The following is a 13746-nucleotide window of genomic DNA, read 5'->3' as shown; positions in this document are numbered from 1 at the left end:
CAGGGAATGTCTTGTACATGGAGTGTGGTCCACTGCAGGGAGTCGCTGGTGCATGGAATGTGGTCCACTGCAGGGAGTGTCTTGTACATGTAGTGTTGTCATGTTTGTACATGTAGTGTTGTCCACTGCAGGGAGTGGATTGTACATGGAGTGTGGTCCACTGCAGGGAGTGTCTTGTGCATGGAGTGTGATCCACTGCAGGGAGTGTCTTGTACATGGAGTGTGGTCCACTGCAGGGAGTGTCTGGTACATGGAGTGTGGTCCACTGCAGGGAGTGTCTTGTACATGGAGTGTGGTCCACTGCAGGGAGTGTCTTGTACATGGTGTGTGATCCACTGCAGGGAGTGTCTTGTATATGGAGTGTGGTCCACTGCAGGGAGTGTCCGGTGCATGGAGTTAGGTCCACTGCAGGGAGTGTCTTGTACATGGAGTTTGGTCCACTGCAGGGAGTGTCTTGTACATGAAGTGTAGTCCACTGCAGGGAGTGTCTTGTACATGGAGTGTGGTCCACTGCAGGGAGTGTCTTGTACATGGAGTGTGGTCCACTGCAGGGAGTGTCTGGTACATGAAGTGTGGTCCATTGCAGGGAGTGTCTTGTGCATGGAGTGTGATCCACTGCAGGGAGTGTCTTGTACATGGAGTGTGGTCCACCGCAGGGAGTCTCCGGTACATGGAGTGTGGTCCACTGCAGGGAGTGTCTGGTACATGGAGTGTGGTCCGCTGCAGGGAGTGTCTGGTATATGGAGTGTGGTCCATTGCAGGGAATGTCTTGTACATGGAGTGTGGTCCACTGCAGGGAGTCGCTGGTGCATGGAATGTGGTCCACTGCAGGGAGTGTCTTGTACATGTAGTGTTGTCCACTGCAGGGAGTGTCTTGTACATGGAGTGTTGTCCACTGCAGGGAGTGTCTTGTGCATGGAGTGTGATCCACTGCAGGGAGTGTCTTGTACATGGAGTGTGGTCCACTGCAGGGAGTGTCCGGTACATGGAGTGTGGTCCACTGCAGGGAGTGTCTTGTACATGGAGTGTGGTCCACTGCAGGGAGTGTCTTGTACATGGTGTGTGATCCACTGCAGGGAGTGTCTTGTACATGGAGTGTGGTCCACTGCAGGGAGTGTCCGCTACATGGAGTGTGGTCCACTGCAGGGAGTGTCTTGTACATGGAGTGTGGTCCACTGCAGGGAGTGTCTTGTACATGGAGTATGGTCCACTGAAGGGAGTGTCTTGTGCATGGAGTGTGATCCATTGCAGGGAGTGTCTTGTACATGGAGTGTGGTCCACTGCAGGGAGTGTCCGGTACATGGAGTGTGGTCCACTGCAGGGAGTGTCTTGTACATGGAGTGTGGTTCACTGCAGGGAGTGTCTTGTACATGAAGTGTAGTCCACTGCAGGGAGTGTCTTGTACATGGAGTGTGGTTCACTGCAGGGAGTGTCCGGTACATGGAGTGTGGTCCACTGCAGGGAGTGTCTTGTACATGAAGTGTAGTCCACTGCAGGGAGTGTCTTGTACATAGAGTGTGGTCCACTGCAGGGAGTGTCCGGTACATGGAGTGTGGTCCACTGCAGGATGTGTCTGGTACATGGAGTGTAGTCCACTGCAGGGAGTGTCTTGTACTTGGAGTGTGGTCCACTGCAGAAGTGTCTTGTACATGGAGTGGGGTCCACTGCAGGGAGTTTCTGGTACATGGAGTGTGGTCCACTGCAGGGAGTGTCTTGTACATGAAGTGTAGTCCACTGCAGGGAGTGTCTTGTACATGGAGTGTGGTCCACTGCAGGGAGTGTCTTGTACATGGAGTGTAGTCCACTGCAGGGAGTGTCTTGTACATGAAGTGTAGTCCACTGCAGGGAGTGTCTTGTACATGGAGTGTGGTTCAATGCAGGGAGTGTCTTGTGCATGGAGTGTGATCCACTGCAGGGAGTGGTTTGTACATGGAGTGGGGTCCACTGCAGGGAGTGTCTTGTACATGAAGTGTGGTCCACTGCAGGGAGTGTCTTGTACATGGCGTGTGGTCCACTGCAGGGAGTGTCTTGTGCATGGAGTGTGATCCACTGCAGGGAGTGTCTGGTACATCGAGTGTGGCCCACTGCACGGAGTGTTTATACATGGAGGATGGTCCACTGCAGGGAGTGTCTTGTACATGGAGTGTGGTCCACTGCAGGGAGTGTCCGGTACATGGAGTGTGGTCCACTGCAGGGAGTGTCTTGTACATGAAGTGTGGTCCATTGCAGGGAGTGTCTTGTGCATGGAGTGTGATCCACTGCAGGGAGTGTCTTGTACATGGAGTGTGGTCCACCGCAGGGAGTGTCCGGTACATGGAGTGTGGTCCACTGCAGGGAGTGTCTGGTACATGGAGTGTGGTCCGCTGCAGGGAGTGTCTGGTATATGGAGTGTGGTCCATTGCAGGGAGTGTCTTGTACATGGAGTGTGGTCCACTGCAGGGAGTCGCTGGTGCATGGAATGTGGTCCACTGCAGGAAGTGTCTTGTACATGGAGTGTGGTCCACTGCAGGGAGTGTCTTGTACATGGAGTGTGGTCCACTGCAGGGAGTGTCTTGTGCATGGAGTGTGATCCACTGGAGGGAGTGTCTTGTACATGGAGTGTGGTCCACTGCAGGGAGTGTCTTGTACATGGAGTGTGGTCCACTGCAGGGAGTGTCCGGTACATGGAGTGTGGTCCACTACAGGGAGTGTCTTGTACATGGAGTGTGGTCAACTGCAGGGAGTGTCCGGTACATGGAGTGTGGTCCAGTGCAGGGAGTGTCTTGTATATGAAGTGTGGTCCACTGCAGGGAGTGTCCGGTACATGGAGTGTGGTCCACTGCAGGGAGTGTCCGGTACATGGAGTGTGGTCCACTGCAGGGAGTGTCTTGTACATGGAGTGTGGTCCACTGCAGGGAGTGTCCGGTACATGGAGTGTGGTCCACTACAGGGAGTGTCTTGTACATGGAGTGTGGTCAACTGCAGGGAGTGTCTTGTACATGAAGTGTAGTCCACTGCAGGGAGTGTCTTGTACATGGAGTGTGGTCCACTGCAGGGAGTGTCTTGTACATGGAGTGTAGTCCACTGCAGGGAGTGTCTTGTACATGAAGTGTAGTCCACTGCAGGGAGTGTCTTGTACATGGAGTGTGATCCACTGCAGGGAGTGTCTTGTACATGGAGTGTGGTCCACTGCAGGGAGTGTCTTGTACATGGAGTGTGGCCCACTGCAGGGAGTGTCTTGTACATGGAGTGTGGTCCACTGCAGGGAGTGTCCGGTACATGGAGTGTGGCCCACTGCAGGGAGTGTCTTGTACATGGAGTGTGGTCCACTGCATGGAGTGTCTTGTACATGAAGTGTAGTCCACTGCAGGGAGTGTCTTGTACATGGAGCGTGGTCCACTGCACGGAGTGTCCGGTACATGGAGTGTGGTCCACTGCAGGGAGTGTCTTGTACATGAAGTGTAGTCCACTGCAGGGAGTGTCTTGTACATAGAGTGTGGTCCACTGCAGGGAGTGTCCGGTACATGGAGTGTGGTCCACTGCGGGACGTGTCTGGTACATGGAGTGGAGTCCACTGCAGGGAGTGTCTTGTACATGGAGTGTGGTCCACCGCAGGGAGTGTCCGGTACATGGAGTGTGGTCCACTGCAGGGAGTGTCTGGTACATGGAGTGTGGTCCGCTGCAGGGAGTGTCTGGTATATGGAGTGTGGTCCATTGCAGGGAATGTCTTGTACATGGAGTGTGGTCCACTGCAGGGAGTCGCTGGTGCATGGAATGTGGTCCACTGCAGGGAGTGTCTTGTACATGTAGTGTTGTCGTGTTTGTACATGTAGTGTTGTCCACTGCAGGGAGTGGATTGTACATGGAGTGTGGTCCACTGCAGGGAGTGTCTTGTGCATGGAGTGTGATCCACTGCAGGGAGTGTCTTGTACATGGAGTGTGGTCCACTGCAGGGAGTGTCTGGTACATGGAGTGTGGTCCACTGCAGGGAGTGTCTTGTACATGGAGTGTGGTCCACTGCAGGGAGTGTCTTGTACATGGTGTGTGATCCACTGCAGGGAGTGTCTTGTATATGGAGTGTGGTCCACTGCAGGGAGTGTCCGGTGCATGGAGTTAGGTCCACTGCAGGGAGTGTCTTGTACATGGAGTTTGGTCCACTGCAGGGAGTGTCTTGTACATGAAGTGTAGTCCACTGCAGGGAGTGTCTTGTACATGGAGTGTGGTCCACTGCAGGGAGTGTCTTGTACATGGAGTGTGGTCCACTGCAGGGAGTGTCTGGTACATGAAGTGTGGTCCATTGCAGGGAGTGTCTTGTGCATGGAGTGTGATCCACTGCAGGGAGTGTCTTGTACATGGAGTGTGGTCCACCGCAGGGAGTCTCCGGTACATGGAGTGTGGTCCACTGCAGGGAGTGTCTGGTACATGGAGTGTGGTCCGCTGCAGGGAGTGTCTGGTATATGGAGTGTGGTCCATTGCAGGGAATGTCTTGTACATGGAGTGTGGTCCACTGCAGGGAGTCGCTGGTGCATGGAATGTGGTCCACTGCAGGGAGTGTCTTGTACATGTAGTGTTGTCCACTGCAGGGAGTGTCCGGTACATGGAGTGTGGTCCACTGCAGGGAGTGTCTTGTACATGAAGTGTAGTCCACTGCAGGGAGTGTCTTGTACATAGAGTGTGGTCCACTGCAGGGAGTGTCCGGTACATGGAGTGTGGTCCACTGCAGGATGTGTCTGGTACATGGAGTGTAGTCCACTGCAGGGAGTGTCTTGTACTTGGAGTGTGGTCCACTGCAGAAGTGTCTTGTACATGGAGTGGGGTCCACTGCAGGGAGTTTCTGGTACATGGAGTGTGGTCCACTGCAGGGAGTGTCTTGTACATGAAGTGTAGTCCACTGCAGGGAGTGTCTTGTACATGGAGTGTGGTCCACTGCAGGGAGTGTCTTGTACATGGAGTGTAGTCCACTGCAGGGAGTGTCTTGTACATGAAGTGTAGTCCACTGCAGGGAGTGTCTTGTACATGGAGTGTGGTTCAATGCAGGGAGTGTCTTGTGCATGGAGTGTGATCCACTGCAGGGAGTGGTTTGTACATGGAGTGGGGTCCACTGCAGGGAGTGTCTTGTACATGAAGTGTGGTCCACTGCAGGGAGTGTCTTGTACATGGCGTGTGGTCCACTGCAGGGAGTGTCTTGTGCATGGAGTGTGATCCACTGCAGGGAGTGTCTGGTACATCGAGTGTGGCCCACTGCACGGAGTGTTTATACATGGAGGATGGTCCACTGCAGGGAGTGTCTTGTACATGGAGTGTGGTCCACTGCAGGGAGTGTCCGGTACATGGAGTGTGGTCCACTGCAGGGAGTGTCTTGTACATGAAGTGTGGTCCATTGCAGGGAGTGTCTTGTGCATGGAGTGTGATCCACTGCAGGGAGTGTCTTGTACATGGAGTGTGGTCCACCGCAGGGAGTGTCCGGTACATGGAGTGTGGTCCACTGCAGGGAGTGTCTGGTACATGGAGTGTGGTCCGCTGCAGGGAGTGTCTGGTATATGGAGTGTGGTCCATTGCAGGGAGTGTCTTGTACATGGAGTGTGGTCCACTGCAGGGAGTCGCTGGTGCATGGAATGTGGTCCACTGCAGGAAGTGTCTTGTACATGGAGTGTGGTCCACTGCAGGGAGTGTCTTGTACATGGAGTGTGGTCCACTGCAGGGAGTGTCTTGTGCATGGAGTGTGATCCACTGGAGGGAGTGTCTTGTACATGGAGTGTGGTCCACTGCAGGGAGTGTCTTGTACATGGAGTGTGGTCCACTGCAGGGAGTGTCCGGTACATGGAGTGTGGTCCACTACAGGGAGTGTCTTGTACATGGAGTGTGGTCAACTGCAGGGAGTGTCCGGTACATGGAGTGTGGTCCAGTGCAGGGAGTGTCTTGTATATGAAGTGTGGTCCACTGCAGGGAGTGTCCGGTACATGGAGTGTGGTCCACTGCAGGGAGTGTCCGGTACATGGAGTGTGGTCCACTGCAGGGAGTGTCTTGTACATGGAGTGTGGTCCACTGCAGGGAGTGTCCGGTACATGGAGTGTGGTCCACTACAGGGAGTGTCTTGTACATGGAGTGTGGTCAACTGCAGGGAGTGTCTTGTACATGAAGTGTAGTCCACTGCAGGGAGTGTCTTGTACATGGAGTGTGGTCCACTGCAGGGAGTGTCTTGTACATGGAGTGTAGTCCACTGCAGGGAGTGTCTTGTACATGAAGTGTAGTCCACTGCAGGGAGTGTCTTGTACATGGAGTGTGATCCACTGCAGGGAGTGTCTTGTACATGGAGTGTGGTCCACTGCAGGGAGTGTCTTGTACATGGAGTGTGGCCCACTGCAGGGAGTGTCTTGTACATGGAGTGTGGTCCACTGCAGGGAGTGTCCGGTACATGGAGTGTGGCCCACTGCAGGGAGTGTCTTGTACATGGAGTGTGGTCCACTGCATGGAGTGTCTTGTACATGAAGTGTAGTCCACTGCAGGGAGTGTCTTGTACATGGAGCGTGGTCCACTGCACGGAGTGTCCGGTACATGGAGTGTGGTCCACTGCAGGGAGTGTCTTGTACATGAAGTGTAGTCCACTGCAGGGAGTGTCTTGTACATAGAGTGTGGTCCACTGCAGGGAGTGTCCGGTACATGGAGTGTGGTCCACTGCGGGACGTGTCTGGTACATGGAGTGGAGTCCACTGCAGGGAGTGTCTTGTACATGGAGTGTGGTCCACCGCAGGGAGTGTCCGGTACATGGAGTGTGGTCCACTGCAGGGAGTGTCTGGTACATGGAGTGTGGTCCGCTGCAGGGAGTGTCTGGTATATGGAGTGTGGTCCATTGCAGGGAATGTCTTGTACATGGAGTGTGGTCCACTGCAGGGAGTCGCTGGTGCATGGAATGTGGTCCACTGCAGGGAGTGTCTTGTACATGTAGTGTTGTCGTGTTTGTACATGTAGTGTTGTCCACTGCAGGGAGTGGATTGTACATGGAGTGTGGTCCACTGCAGGGAGTGTCTTGTGCATGGAGTGTGATCCACTGCAGGGAGTGTCTTGTACATGGAGTGTGGTCCACTGCAGGGAGTGTCTGGTACATGGAGTGTGGTCCACTGCAGGGAGTGTCTTGTACATGGAGTGTGGTCCACTGCAGGGAGTGTCTTGTACATGGTGTGTGATCCACTGCAGGGAGTGTCTTGTATATGGAGTGTGGTCCACTGCAGGGAGTGTCCGGTGCATGGAGTTAGGTCCACTGCAGGGAGTGTCTTGTACATGGAGTTTGGTCCACTGCAGGGAGTGTCTTGTACATGAAGTGTAGTCCACTGCAGGGAGTGTCTTGTACATGGAGTGTGGTCCACTGCAGGGAGTGTCTTGTACATGGAGTGTGGTCCACTGCAGGGAGTGTCTGGTACATGAAGTGTGGTCCATTGCAGGGAGTGTCTTGTGCATGGAGTGTGATCCACTGCAGGGAGTGTCTTGTACATGGAGTGTGGTCCACCGCAGGGAGTCTCCGGTACATGGAGTGTGGTCCACTGCAGGGAGTGTCTGGTACATGGAGTGTGGTCCGCTGCAGGGAGTGTCTGGTATATGGAGTGTGGTCCATTGCAGGGAATGTCTTGTACATGGAGTGTGGTCCACTGCAGGGAGTCGCTGGTGCATGGAATGTGGTCCACTGCAGGGAGTGTCTTGTACATGTAGTGTTGTCCACTGCAGGGAGTGTCTTGTACATGGAGTGTTGTCCACTGCAGGGAGTGTCTTGTGCATGGAGTGTGATCCACTGCAGGGAGTGTCTTGTACATGGAGTGTGGTCCACTGCAGGGAGTGTCCGGTACATGGAGTGTGGTCCACTGCAGGGAGTGTCTTGTACATGGAGTGTGGTCCACTGCAGGGAGTGTCTTGTGCATGGTGTGTGATCCACTGCAGGGAGTGTCTTGTACATGGAGTGTGGTCCACTGCAGGGAGTGTCCGCTACATGGAGTGTGGTCCACTGCAGGGAGTGTCTTGTACATGGAGTGTGGTCCACTGCAGGGAGTGTCTTGTACATGGAGTATGGTCCACTGAAGGGAGTGTCTTGTGCATGGAGTGTGATCCATTGCAGGGAGTGTCTTGTACATGGAGTGTGGTCCACTGCAGGGAGTGTCCGGTACATGGAGTGTGGTCCACTGCAGGGAGTGTCTTGTACATGGAGTGTGGTTCACTGCAGGGAGTGTCTTGTACATGAAGTGTAGTCCACTGCAGGGAGTGTCTTGTACATGGAGTGTGGTTCACTGCAGGGAGTGTCCGGTACATGGAGTGTGGTCCACTGCAGGGAGTGTCTTGTACATGAAGTGTAGTCCACTGCAGGGAGTGTCTTGTACATAGAGTGTGGTCCACTGCAGGGAGTGTCCGGTACATGGAGTGTGGTCCACTGCATGATGTGTCTGGTACATGGAGTGTAGTCCACTGCAGGGAGTGTCTTGTACTTGGAGTGTGGTCCACTGCAGAAGTGTCTTGTACATGGAGTGGGGTCCACTGCAGGGAGTTTCTGGTACATGGAGTGTGGTCCACTGCAGGGAGTGTCTTGTACATGAAGTGTAGTCCACTGCAGGGAGTGTCTTGTACATGGAGTGTGGTCCACTGCAGGGAGTGTCTTGTACATGGAGTGTAGTCCACTGCAGGGAGTGTCTTGTACATGAAGTGTAGTCCACTGCAGGGAGTGTCTTGTACATGGAGTGTGGTTCAATGCAGGGAGTGTCTTGTGCATGGAGTGTGATCCACTGCAGGGAGTGGTTTGTACATGGAGTGGGGTCCACTGCAGGGAGTGTCTTGTACATGAAGTGTGGTCCACTGCAGGGAGTGTCTTGTACATGGCGTGTGGTCCACTGCAGGGAGTGTCTTGTGCATGGAGTGTGATCCACTGCAGGGAGTGTCTGGTACATCGAGTGTGGCCCACTGCACGGAGTGTTTATACATGGAGGATGGTCCACTGCAGGGAGTGTCTTGTACATGGAGTGTGGTCCACTGCAGGGAGTGTCCGGTATATGGAGTGTGGTCCACTGCAGGGAGTGTCTTGTACATGAAGTGTGGTCCATTGCAGGGAGTGTCTTGTGCATGGAGTGTGATCCACTGCAGGGAGTGTCTTGTACATGGAGTGTGGTCCACCGCAGGGAGTGTCCGGTACATGGAGTGTGGTCCACTGCAGGGAGTGTCTGGTACATGGAGTGTGGTCCGCTGCAGGGAGTGTCTGGTATATGGAGTGTGGTCCATTGCAGGGAGTGTCTTGTACATGGAGTGTGGTCCACTGCAGGGAGTCGCTGGTGCATGGAATGTGGTCCACTGCAGGAAGTGTCTTGTACATGGAGTGTGGTCCACTGCAGGGAGTGTCTTGTACATGGAGTGTGGTCCACTGCAGGGAGTGTCTTGTGCATGGAGTGTGATCCACTGGAGGGAGTGTCTTGTACATGGAGTGTGGTCCACTGCAGGGAGTGTCTTGTACATGGAGTGTGGTCCACTGCAGGGAGTGTCCGGTACATGGAGTGTGGTCCACTACAGGGAGTGTCTTGTACATGGAGTGTGGTCAACTGCAGGGAGTGTCCGGTACATGGAGTGTGGTCCAGTGCAGGGAGTGTCTTGTATATGAAGTGTGGTCCACTGCATGGAGTGTCCGGTACATGGAGTGTGGTCCACTGCAGGGAGTGTCCGGTACATGGAGTGTGGTCCACTGCAGGGAGTGTCTTGTACATGGAGTGTGGTCCACTGCAGGGAGTGTCTGGTACATGAAGTGTGGTCCATTGCAGGGAGTGTCTTGTGCATGGAGTGTGATCCACTGCAGGGAGTGTCTTGTACATGGAGTGTGGTCCACCGCAGGGAGTGTCCGGTACATGGAGTGTGGTCCACTGCAGGGAGTGTCTGGTACATGGAGTGTGGTCCGCTGCAGGGAGTGTCTGGTATATGGAGTGTGGTCCATTGCAGGGAATGTCTTGTACATGGAGTGTGGTCCACTGCAGGGAGTCGCTGGTGCATGGAATGTGGTCCACTGCAGGGAGTGTCTTGTACATGTAGTGTTGTCGTGTTTGTACATGTAGTGTTGTCCACTGCAGGGAGTGGCTTGTACATGGAGTGTGGTCCACTGCAGGGAGTGTCTTGTGCATGGAGTGTGATCCACTGCAGGGAGTGTCTTGTACATGGAGTGTGGTCCACTGCAGGGAGTGTCTTGTACATGGAGTGTGGCCCACTGCAGGGAGTGTCTTGTACATGGAGTGTGGTCCACTGCAGGGAGTGTCCGGTACATGGAGTGTGGCCCACTGCAGGGAGTGTCTTGTACATGGAGTGTGGTCCACTGCATGGAGTGTCTTGTACATGAAGTGTAGTCCACTGCAGGGAGTGTCTTGTACATGGAGCGTGGTCCACTGCACGGAGTGTCCGGTACATGGAGTGTGGTCCACTGCAGGGAGTGTCTTGTACATGAAGTGTAGTCCACTGCAGGGAGTGTCTTGTACATAGAGTGTGGTCCACTGCAGGGAGTGTCCGGTACATGGAGTGTGGTCCACTGCGGGACGTGTCTGGTACATGGAGTGGAGTCCACTGCAGGGAGTGTCTTGTACATGGAGTGTGGTCCACCGCAGGGAGTGTCCGGTACATGGAGTGTGGTCCACTGCAGGGAGTGTCTGGTACATGGAGTGTGGTCCGCTGCAGGGAGTGTCTGGTATATGGAGTGTGGTCCATTGCAGGGAATGTCTTGTACATGGAGTGTGGTCCACTGCAGGGAGTCGCTGGTGCATGGAATGTGGTCCACTGCAGGGAGTGTCTTGTACATGTAGTGTTGTCGTGTTTGTACATATAGTGTTGTCCACTGCAGGGAGTGGATTGTACATGGAGTGTGGTCCACTGCAGGGAGTGTCTTGTGCATGGAGTGTGATCCACTGCAGGGAGTGTCTTGTACATGGAGTGTGGTCCACTGCAGGGAGTGTCTGGTACATGGAGTGTGGTCCACTGCAGGGAGTGTCTTGTACATGGAGTGTGGTCCACTGCAGGGAGTGTCTTGTACATGGTGTGTGATCCACTGCAGGGAGTGTCTTGTATATGGAGTGTGGTCCACTGCAGGGAGTGTCCGGTGCATGGAGTTAGGTCCACTGCAGAGAGTGTCTTGTACATGGAGTTTGGTCCACTGCAGGGAGTGTCTTGTACATGAAGTGTAGTCCACTGCAGGGAGTGTCTTGTACATGGAGTGTGGTCCACTGCAGGGAGTGTCTTGTACATGGAGTGTGGTCCACTGCAGGGAGTGTCTGGTACATGAAGTGTGGTCCATTGCAGGGAGTGTCTTGTGCATGGAGTGTGATCCACTGCAGGGAGTGTCTTGTACATGGAGTGTGGTCCACCGCAGGGAGTCTCCGGTACATGGAGTGTGGTCCACTGCAGGGAGTGTCTGGTACATGGAGTGTGGTCCGCTGCAGGGAGTGTCTGGTATATGGAGTGTGGTCCATTGCAGGGAATGTCTTGTACATGGAGTGTGGTCCACTGCAGGGAGTCGCTGGTGCATGGAATGTGGTCCACTGCAGGGAGTGTCTTGTACATGTAGTGTTGTCCACTGCAGGGAGTGTCTTGTACATGGAGTGTTGTCCACTGCAGGGAGTGTCTTGTGCATGGAGTGTGATCCACTGCAGGGAGTGTCTTGTACATGGAGTGTGGTCCACTGCAGGGAGTGTCCGGTACATGGAGTGTGGTCCACTGCAGGGAGTGTCTTGTACATGGAGTGTGGTCCACTGCAGGGAGTGTCTTGTGCATGGTGTGTGATCCACTGCAGGGAGTGTCTTGTACATGGAGTGTGGTCCACTGCAGGGAGTGTCCGCTACATGGAGTGTGGTCCACTGCAGGGAGTGTCTTGTACATGGAGTGTGGTCCACTGCAGGGAGTGTCTTGTACATGGAGTATGGTCCACTGAAGGGAGTGTCTTGTGCATGGAGTGTGATCCATTGCAGGGAGTGTCTTGTACATGGAGTGTGGTCCACTGCAGGGAGTGTCCGGTACATGGAGTGTGGTCCACTGCAGGGAGTGTCTTGTACATGGAGTGTGGTTCACTGCAGGGAGTGTCTTGTACATGAAGTGTAGTCCACTGCAGGGAGTGTCTTGTACATGGAGTGTGGTTCACTGCAGGGAGTGTCCGGTACATGGAGTGTGGTCCACTGCAGGGAGTGTCTTGTACATGAAGTGTAGTCCACTGCAGGGAGTGTCTTGTACATAGAGTGTGGTCCACTGCAGGGAGTGTCCGGTACATGGAGTGTGGTCCACTGCAGGATGTGTCTGGTACATGGAGTGTAGTCCACTGCAGGGAGTGTCTTGTACTTGGAGTGTGGTCCACTGCAGAAGTGTCTTGTACATGGAGTGGGGTCCACTGCAGGGAGTTTCTGGTACATGGAGTGTGGTCCACTGCAGGGAGTGTCTTGTACATGAAGTGTAGTCCACTGCAGGGAGTGTCTTGTACATGGAGTGTGGTCCACTGCAGGGAGTGTCTTGTACATGGAGTGTAGTCCACTGCAGGGAGTGTCTTGTACATGAAGTGTAGTCCACTGCAGGGAGTGTCTTGTACATGGAGTGTGGTTCAATGCAGGGAGTGTCTTGTGCATGGAGTGTGATCCACTGCAGGGAGTGGTTTGTACATGGAGTGGGGTCCACTGCAGGGAGTGTCTTGTACATGAAGTGTGGTCCACTGCAGGGAGTGTCTTGTACATGGCGTGTGGTCCACTGCAGGGAGTGTCTTGTGCATGGAGTGTGATCCACTGCAGGGAGTGTCTGGTACATCGAGTGTGGCCCACTGCACGGAGTGTTTATACATGGAGGATGGTCCACTGCAGGGAGTGTCTTGTACATGGAGTGTGGTCCACTGCAGGGAGTGTCCGGTATATGGAGTGTGGTCCACTGCAGGGAGTGTCTTGTACATGAAGTGTGGTCCATTGCAGGGAGTGTCTTGTGCATGGAGTGTGATCCACTGCAGGGAGTGTCTTGTACATGGAGTGTGGTCCACCGCAGGGAGTGTCCGGTACATGGAGTGTGGTCCACTGCAGGGAGTGTCTGGTACATGGAGTGTGGTCCGCTGCAGGGAGTGTCTGGTATATGGAGTGTGGTCCATTGCAGGGAGTGTCTTGTACATGGAGTGTGGTCCACTGCAGGGAGTCGCTGGTGCATGGAATGTGGTCCACTGCAGGAAGTGTCTTGTACATGGAGTGTGGTCCACTGCAGGGAGTGTCTTGTACATGGAGTGTGGTCCACTGCAGGGAGTGTCTTGTGCATGGAGTGTGATCCACTGGAGGGAGTGTCTTGTACATGGAGTGTGGTCCACTGCAGGGAGTGTCTTGTACATGGAGTGTGGTCCACTGCAGGGAGTGTCCGGTACATGGAGTGTGGTCCACTACAGGGAGTGTCTTGTACATGGAGTGTGGTCAACTGCAGGGAGTGTCCGGTACATGGAGTGTGGTCCAGTGCAGGGAGTGTCTTGTATATGAAGTGTGGTCCACTGCAGGGAGTGTCCGGTACATGGAGTGTGGTCCACTGCAGGGAGTGTCCGGTACATGGAGTGTGGTCCACTGCAGGGAGTGTCTTGTACATGGAGTGTGGTCCACTGCAGGGAGTGTCTGGTACATGAAGTGTGGTCCATTGCAGGGAGTGTCTTGTGCATGGAGTGTGATCCACTGCAGGGAGTGTCTTGTACATGGAGTGTGGTCCACCGCAGGGAGTGTCCGGTACATGGAGTGTGGTCCACTGCAGGGAGTGTCTGGTACATGGAGT

Source organism: Lissotriton helveticus, chromosome 8, assembly GCF_964261635.1.
Source record: "Lissotriton helveticus chromosome 8, aLisHel1.1, whole genome shotgun sequence".
Lineage (NCBI taxonomy): Eukaryota > Metazoa > Chordata > Amphibia > Caudata > Salamandridae > Lissotriton > Lissotriton helveticus.
Note: the sequence above shows the minus strand (reverse complement) of the source record.